The sequence below is a fragment of the Parasteatoda tepidariorum genome, chromosome 5, assembly GCF_043381705.1.
Source record: "Parasteatoda tepidariorum isolate YZ-2023 chromosome 5, CAS_Ptep_4.0, whole genome shotgun sequence".
NCBI lineage: Eukaryota > Metazoa > Arthropoda > Arachnida > Araneae > Theridiidae > Parasteatoda > Parasteatoda tepidariorum.
The window spans coordinates 87,028,163-87,036,469 of NC_092208.1; positions in this window are offsets into that span (position 1 = coordinate 87,028,163).

Sequence of the window (8,307 nt, forward strand, 5' to 3'; positions counted from 1 at the left end):
TGCTAAAAAGTCTTAAAAATGTGCTAATTTGAATTTTGTTAACATTTTATGTATTATTGTACTACCAGCTAATTTATAAAAGTTGGCACCTCTGAGAATTTCATTAAGAAAAGTTTTTTTTTTTTTTTGCCAAATGTCCAGAATAAAAGAAAATTGTTTATTTATTTCTTCTTTTTTTTTAAGCTGAGATATAGATTTATGAAATGAATAACGTAATATTGAAACAAATGAAATTTTTAAAGTATCACACTCTCTTACCTGAAACTTAACCATCATTTTAACTTTTCTTTTTGCAAAACTTTAGAAAAAAGTATAGCACGTTAAATGTAAAAAATGTGTTAAACAAAATATTGTTAAAATTCCCAACCTGTTTATGAACTGTCTAATCCTTAAAGTTTTTTTTTAAGTGAAGAAGGTTTCCATATTGGTGTTATAGTTGTTTCTTATACATTCCTCATTTTTTAAAAATATAAATACATTTGTTGCTACCATTGCAGAATATAAAAATTTTGTAGGGCAAATGTTTCTTGCTTGTCCCAAATTCACTTACCTTTTCTCTTAAATTGAGAATAATCTTTTTTACAGAGTGATTCAAAATTAATTAGGGTTTGATGAATGCATCTGGAGGTTCTTCTTCGTCAGTAAATAAAATAAAATATCTCCATACCTAATATCTAGTTTTTAAGTACTTTCTAAAATACAATATTCATGGTTTGAAAGAGCTCATTTAAAACTTACTGGTGTGGACAGCTAGAAAAATATTAGAAAAATCAAAATTTACTTTTTATAAGTTAGCATATCTTTTTTGACTCCCTAATGTGAAACTTAATATTCTAAATTGAACTTCTTTGGTAAGAATGAATGATTTTTGCATTTTTTAGTTGTTTAATCGATTTCTTAAAACTATTAAGCTTTATGGTAAACTGCTCTTTTTGTATTTTTTTATTTATATAATGTACTGACAAGAAACCCTCTTTTAATGATTTTGTATGCTTATGACTTAATTATAACAATTTTGAGTCATAAATGTTTTTAAAATACAGTAGAACCTTAATTATCCAACACTCACATGAAAATTTTGAATAATCTTTTTCTAGTTTGTGCTTTTAAGAAATTTTTAAACTGTAGTTAACATTTCTACAACAAAAACAAACTTTTTAAAATAATATTATTCATTAAATAATTAACAGTAAGCCTTTTTTTTAAAAATCAACTGATGTTTGTTTCTGGAAAGAAAAAAAAAATTCTGTAAACAACTTAAAAGAATAGCTAGTGACTATGGCATTGAATAAGCAACTAATTTTTTTATGAATAGGGGAAAGTTATGAAGCAACTTTGTAATATAAGATTAGCATAAGTAATATCTGTATTTTAATATTGATATATTCCATACGTTATATAAATCGCAACAAGAGATATGTTAAATTAAAGAAAATATACAAAGTTTTTTTTTTTAAGTTAAATTTTTTTGTAGTATTTTGGACAAAGTCTTTAAAATAACCCCATAAAAAATCATATGGCTAAAAATACTGTAACATAGCTAAAAGTACGGGAATCTTTGTGTGACCGCATGCTAACCCAACACACTATTTATGAAACATTATGCTGATATTACTGCAAAAATTCAAAGAACACATTTGTACTGAATTTGATACTACAGAAAGCTTAGTTGATTATAAAATCATTATCCATCTTGTCACAAAATGGTGAAATGTTAGTGTTACCTAACTGGAAAAAAAATGGTATTATATTTTTTTAATGTATCATTTATGTAATATCTTCAATATTCAATAGTTACGTAAATATAAGCATTAAGATACAGTCTTACATTTGTGCTAAATCCTGTATTTTAATTCAGAATTTGTAGTTCTGATTTTCTACATAAAAAATATTTTATCCTGATTTTTAGCTTTTTGTCCTGATATTTTCATATATTCAGAATATCCTGTTTTACAAATGTGAATTTTTCAAGAATAAATTTGAAGAAACAAAAAAAATTTGGATTTTTGATCCAACATCTCTTTATGTTAATGAATATTGCTAGTGGAAGCCACAACATTTTATAGTTCCAATTAGAGTTCCAAGTTCAAAAACTATACACTTATTACAAGTTCAGAAAAAAATCCTATGTAAGATGTCTTGAAAAATATTGCAATCATTTATCTCAGCTAAGTTTTTTACGTAAGGAATTGTTTCGTTTGAGAATGGGACATAACTAGGGTTTTACTGTACTTCATCAAATGTTTTTAACTGTTTTAAAGTGCATCACAATTCATTTAAATTACCTGAAATTAATTCATGTTTTAATAATGTCCAATTTTATATCATTTTTTTCTTATAGAATTATTTAAATAAAATTTTTACTATATGGTACTTGAAATTTCCTTGTCAAAATTATTAAGCGATTTTTTTCAATCTTTTATTAAGAGTTCGGAAGAAAAGTGGATTTCATAAAAATGCATATTTCAGCTAATATCAGCCATGGTGCTTCAGTATTGGGTTTTAGCTGTTCTTTCCTTCAACTTAATTCATAGTATTTTTCAAGATTTTACTGTTTTGGCAAGTTTAAAAGTGTTTTTAAAAATGAACCAGAATTTATGACTCCATTGAGAGAGAGTCCTGTTTGGCCTTGAGAATGTTTGAAACATAAATCAATACACAAATCAATCACTAAAATAAAAAAACGCACTTCAATTCAATTTGTTGTTGATTAAATGTCTTTACTGAAGATTTAAAATACATTGTAGTTTTGAATAATAATTATTATTCAATTTTTTAAAACTGTTTTCATTTACTTGTAATTGAGAGTGCTTTGTGGGAAAATGACTATTTTATCTGGCATTTTTGGACTTTAAATGCATGTGCTATGTAGTTGATAGTTGCTAAAACAGTGTGAAAAGGGCATATGGACACATCTATAAATCACTTTTTCAGTGTAAGTCGTAACACAGAATGACTTTCAGAGTTTTTATTGAGAAAAATTATTTTATGTAATGTGGTGATGCAACGATATGGCCGAATAAAAGAATGCTAAATATTTATTCCTTAAGTCTTTACCAATTTATTTTAAAGATACTCAGCAATAAAGATTGTAGTAGAAATTGTTTTTTTTATTTAGCGCTTTTTGAATTCTGTTTTGTCAGCGTTTGAATTATATAATCAACATGAATGGTGGAATGTTATATACTTCCAAGTTATGCTTTTAGAGACTAAAGCTTTATATGAGGTCATAATAATATACTGTTTTAAATGCATTAAAAAATTACGCTATTGTCTTTGACCGCTTCAGAAATGCTTTTTTATTTAGTTATTTTGATTTTTTTTTTAAAAATTTTGGTAGCCTTTTTTTCTGATTCTTTTGTTTTAAATGTATTTCTTGAAAAAACATTCCTTTATTTCTTCCATCTTCAAATTTTTTTTATTTTTAATTGAACCAAAACAAAAATTTCTCTTTAAAACAGGGTCTTTGAGTGTTAAGTTTTCTTAAATTTTAAAAAGTTCAAATAGTTTTTTTTTTTTTAAACATTATTTTTTATGTATTGCTCATTTAATAATAATAATCAACTAATTATCAAATTTATATTTGTTTATAAAGATTATTGGCATTAAATTAAATAAAAAATGTATGTATATTTAATAATCGAAATGAAATTTTTTTATATTTTACTAACAGTTAAAATATGTAAATATTTATGAATAAATTACAAATATAATCCAATAGTTAACAAATAGATTGTTGTATTAGTGAATATGGTTATTGATTATAGTTTATTGTTTTTTTTTATAAAAGTAAAATAAACAAGTCTAAAGGAATTTGCCTTTAATTTCAATTTTAGTGCTGTAGGGAACTCTAAGTGCAGATGACGGAACAAAGGCACATAATTGAACGAGTTAAATGTATATAATTTTTCTGTCAAATTGTATGTACCCTTTTTTCGGTCTGAATACCAAATATTTGCTACATCCCTAGTGCAATCAAGACCTTCTGTATTTTTATACTGAAATAAGTGCTTTATTGTACTGATACAATCATCTATCTGTTTTTGTGCTCTTTTCACAAAGTTTTAGCTTTATTCAAAGACAGCCTAAATCATTTTTTTTTTGATGATATGTGTAAAAAAAAATTTTCAAACAGATTTTTTTAATTTATACAAAACATCTTCCTGTTCTTTAAATCCAGTAAAATATCCATCGGATCCACTCTGTTCTCTCAGATTATTTTGTTGTGAATTTACAAACTTTTTCTGTAGTTTTTTTAAGATTGTTTATGGTAATTATAGGCTATTTCCATTTGTATCTTTTTGAGACTAAATCTCAGGAAGTATTGTGTTAATTAAAATTATTCTGTTTATAATAGCAGTTGTATAATTACTTCAATTTAGGATTTAATATCTATTTTATGAATGACTTTTTTTTTATCTAACTATGTTGCTTAAACTTCAATGGATAAAAACATGTCATAAGATATTTCTAAAAGTCCTATGAAAATGTTATGTTTGACGAAAGTAAATATTATTCGGTTTATATTTTATTATTTATTCATACTTTTATATCGATTCACTCTTTGACAATTGATTGTGAAAACAGAGATGTATCTGTATTAAAAATAAAGATTTTATTTTCTTTTACTTCTGGCTTATTATGTTCTTAAACTAATTTTATTACAGAGTCTTTGAACCTTCATATAGCAAAGAGGGATTCATCAAGGACCCCCTTCCAGTTTTCTATTAAATAAATTTTTTTTTAATACTTAAAACCTTCTTAATATGTCTCACTCTTTTCTTCGTGGCACTACAGTTCGTGTTGGATAATAACCTTCTTATAAATGCAACTACAAAGCCTTCGTTTTCTTATTTTCAAGCTCTTGAGTTCTTGTTGAATTCCATAGCTTTTGACTACCCTGTATAACTTATAAGTACAGTTGATACTGTAAATTATATTATATCATGGGGTGGTTTTCCAAAACTTATTTTTGATATAGTTAATAAGTGAATAAGATTAATTTCACTCAAATTATTTGTTAAGAATTTTTTTTGGTTGCCAAATTCATATTTTTAAAATGCTGTATTCAAGCCAGTACCAGTAGTTAAACTGTTGCATATCAGTTTCCATAATAATTGAAAAAGTTTTATTCCTACTTATTATTTGCTCATTATAAATTATTTCAGGGTATCAGTTACTATTTAAAATAAAGCTAGGGCTATAAAAACCTCGCACTCAACAAAGTGCCTCTATCAGAGACATGAAGGGGTCTGCGGGCATTCATCATGTCAAAAGACCGCACGTCATGGCTCAGTTATTGCCCAGGCAGAAGCGACACTTGCCCAGAGCTCCAAATTATTGTTTTAAAGATTTCAATTTGTGGTTTTTTGAAAACTGTAAAAAATAATCTGACTTGCAAATTTATTAAAGTTTTTTTTTAATTTTCTTTTATTGCAGTTTAAAATTTAGTCTCTTTATCAAATGAATGATGCATAGGTGTCAATGCATTCATACAAATGCGCAAAATACGGTTCATGCTATATGCGTCGTCTATGGATGTAAAGCTAAGCGCAGATGGCGCTAGGTGTTAAAATTCGTCGTAAGACTTCCGGGTTACTACTTCCGATTCATATTTAAGCTTAAGCGTGAAAAAAGTTTATGCATGCACTAAATTCAAATTAAGAACTAGATTATATATGACTCTCCAAATCTGCGAATTCAACTGTCTGGCATAAAACCCAATTTTAAGACTAATATTGACAAGACGATACGTTGGAAAAAGTTCATGCATTCACTAATTTTCAAAATTGTTAATAAAATTTAGAGTTTTGTAAATTTTAAAAATATCTTTTCTTTAATTAATAAGTTCATAATTGCTAATGAACTTAATTCATTAAGTATTTGGCAAAAGAAGATCGCTCATTAAGGGTTCCTCAGCCGAAAAAAATGGCGATTGTTTTCACAATAATGGCTGATAATCGTTTCATTCCATTCTAACAGCTGAACTTTGATATTGAGAATTACGCAATCATGTTTCAATGGGGAATAACTCAAGTGTCTATTACAATATCTAAGGATCAAGTGAAAGAATTAAGAAATTTTCTTTTCCCGAATGGTCTTTCACAGTTAAGTTGATTACAGAAGCAGTCTTTAGCTGTAACGCTTGAGATTGGTGATCGAAATGGGCTATAGGTGGCGTAGAGCAGAATTTTCTATCTAAGACAACATAACGCACGCATGCTTTCACTTTTAGCGTGTAGACAGTCATAAGAGAAGGAAGTACGTTAGTTTCTGTCTTGATTTTGAAGTAGTTTAAGAACTTTTAAGTTAAAAAACTATATGGAACTGAAAATTACATTGAACATAGTTCTAAAAAATACGTCTTGGAAATTTAAAAAAAAAAAGTATTTTTGACACTTAAATACGAAAAATATTAAGAAAGAGGAAAATACCGCAGTACATTCCTTTACAACTGGGGAGGGTTAAGACATGGATCCGGTCTTCTCCCGATATAGCGTATTTGAGCGTTGCGATCGCGAATTGCCAGGAGCTGATTTTACTCTCTTGGCGTCCCGCAGTGGACTGATCGTTAAGACACGGTTCCCAGCAGATCACCGAAGTCAAGCATCACTGGCTACGGTCAGTGTGCGGGTGGGTGACCACTTGGATCAGTCTGCGTAGGGACCGAGGGTGTGCGGTATTGGTCCTCGTTGAACTGTGCTACCGTAAAGTGAACCGAAGCGGGGGTGCCATCCTATCCGCAGAGGATCAAAATTGTGATGGCATGTCTTCGGATCATCCTCCGGGATGTTTCCCAGACCGTCGCCAATAGCCCATTGTGCAGCTCTAGTGCGACGTAAATTTTTACAACACCAACACACTACTATCTTGGCAAGCTCAAAAGTTGTTTAAATCAAAATTCCCATTAGTGCAAATTTTTTCAAAAATAAATAAATAACTCAAATTAGTCTTGATTTGTAACTTTAAATCACGAATTTAACGATTAAATTTGTCGTTGATTTGCTGAATACGATTGACTTCGATTTTATTACGGTTTATTGGAACGCGCAAAATCCTTTAGAGAGTCTTAAAACCATGCTGGAATGCGTGATTGCTGAACGAGTAAGACGAAGTAAAAAGAATGACCACCGAAATATATTAACTATTTTTTCCGGTATGAAATGGCGTAAGGTTTGTATCTCTGTAAAAAGACTATATATTGTGAGTGCGTACATACGTACGTACACATAATTTGATAGATTGTTAAACAGAAAAATAAACAATCAAAAAATAAAACAAAATAAATAAATGAAAGAAGCCAAATTTCGTTTAAACTCTCTAGTAGTTCTAGAGATACTGACATCTAAAAACTCACTTTATGTTGAAAAGCAGTGTATATGTTCTCGCTAAATTTCGAAAACCGTTACCGTCTATATTACCTAGCTGATGTGCTGCGGAATCTAGTTTATCCTCATTTTTAATAGGGAATGCGCGTAGTAATGGTTTCCGTATGTTTAAAGTGCAAAAGTGTAACCCTCATTCTATCAACTAATATGTCGCTTGTTTTGACTTGATACTTTAGATATTGAAAAATAATTAAATCAGCGTTGTTGTTGTCGTATGCCAAGGGGACGCACTTCTTGTTTTCCAGTGGCGTCATCTATGGCTAAGAATTTTACTTCTGCTACACATATACGTTAAAACCCGTTTATGTAGCGGATCCATTCATTCACCTACAGATCGTAATTTTAACCTGAACCAGAGAACAATCAATCTCCAATTGGGTATTTGCATTTCAAGAAGAAGATAGCGTATACCCCTTTACCTCTACGCCTTTTCTTTTGTCACATGTAATATTTGCTTATGTATTTTATTATAACTGTGATATATTTTTGCTTTGTTTATCTGGCAACTTCGATGCCTAATGTGTTCTACATAACTTCATGTCTGTCTTTGTGTTACGTAAGAAATATATAGTGGAAGAATTGAAATCTTTGAGAATGAATATAGAATGTGTCACATCAGAGAATTTATACTTGACGGTCTTGGTTTACTCGCAATAGAATGAAAAGAACAGTTGCTAACCAAAACAAGTGCCGCGTTTCAACAACCAATCAGGATGGAGATACCCACACTACGTTACTTGCAGGTATCTCAATCTCTACCCCCAGAGATATGATTTGTTATGGGAATAGTGGACTTTGTGGTCCGATAGATTTAACGTGCACCAGTTACTATTTTCTACACGAAGAGTCTTCGGCCGGCGTGGATCGAAAATAAAACAGTAATTACGTTAATTGAAACATACGGAAGCGCTAATGTTGT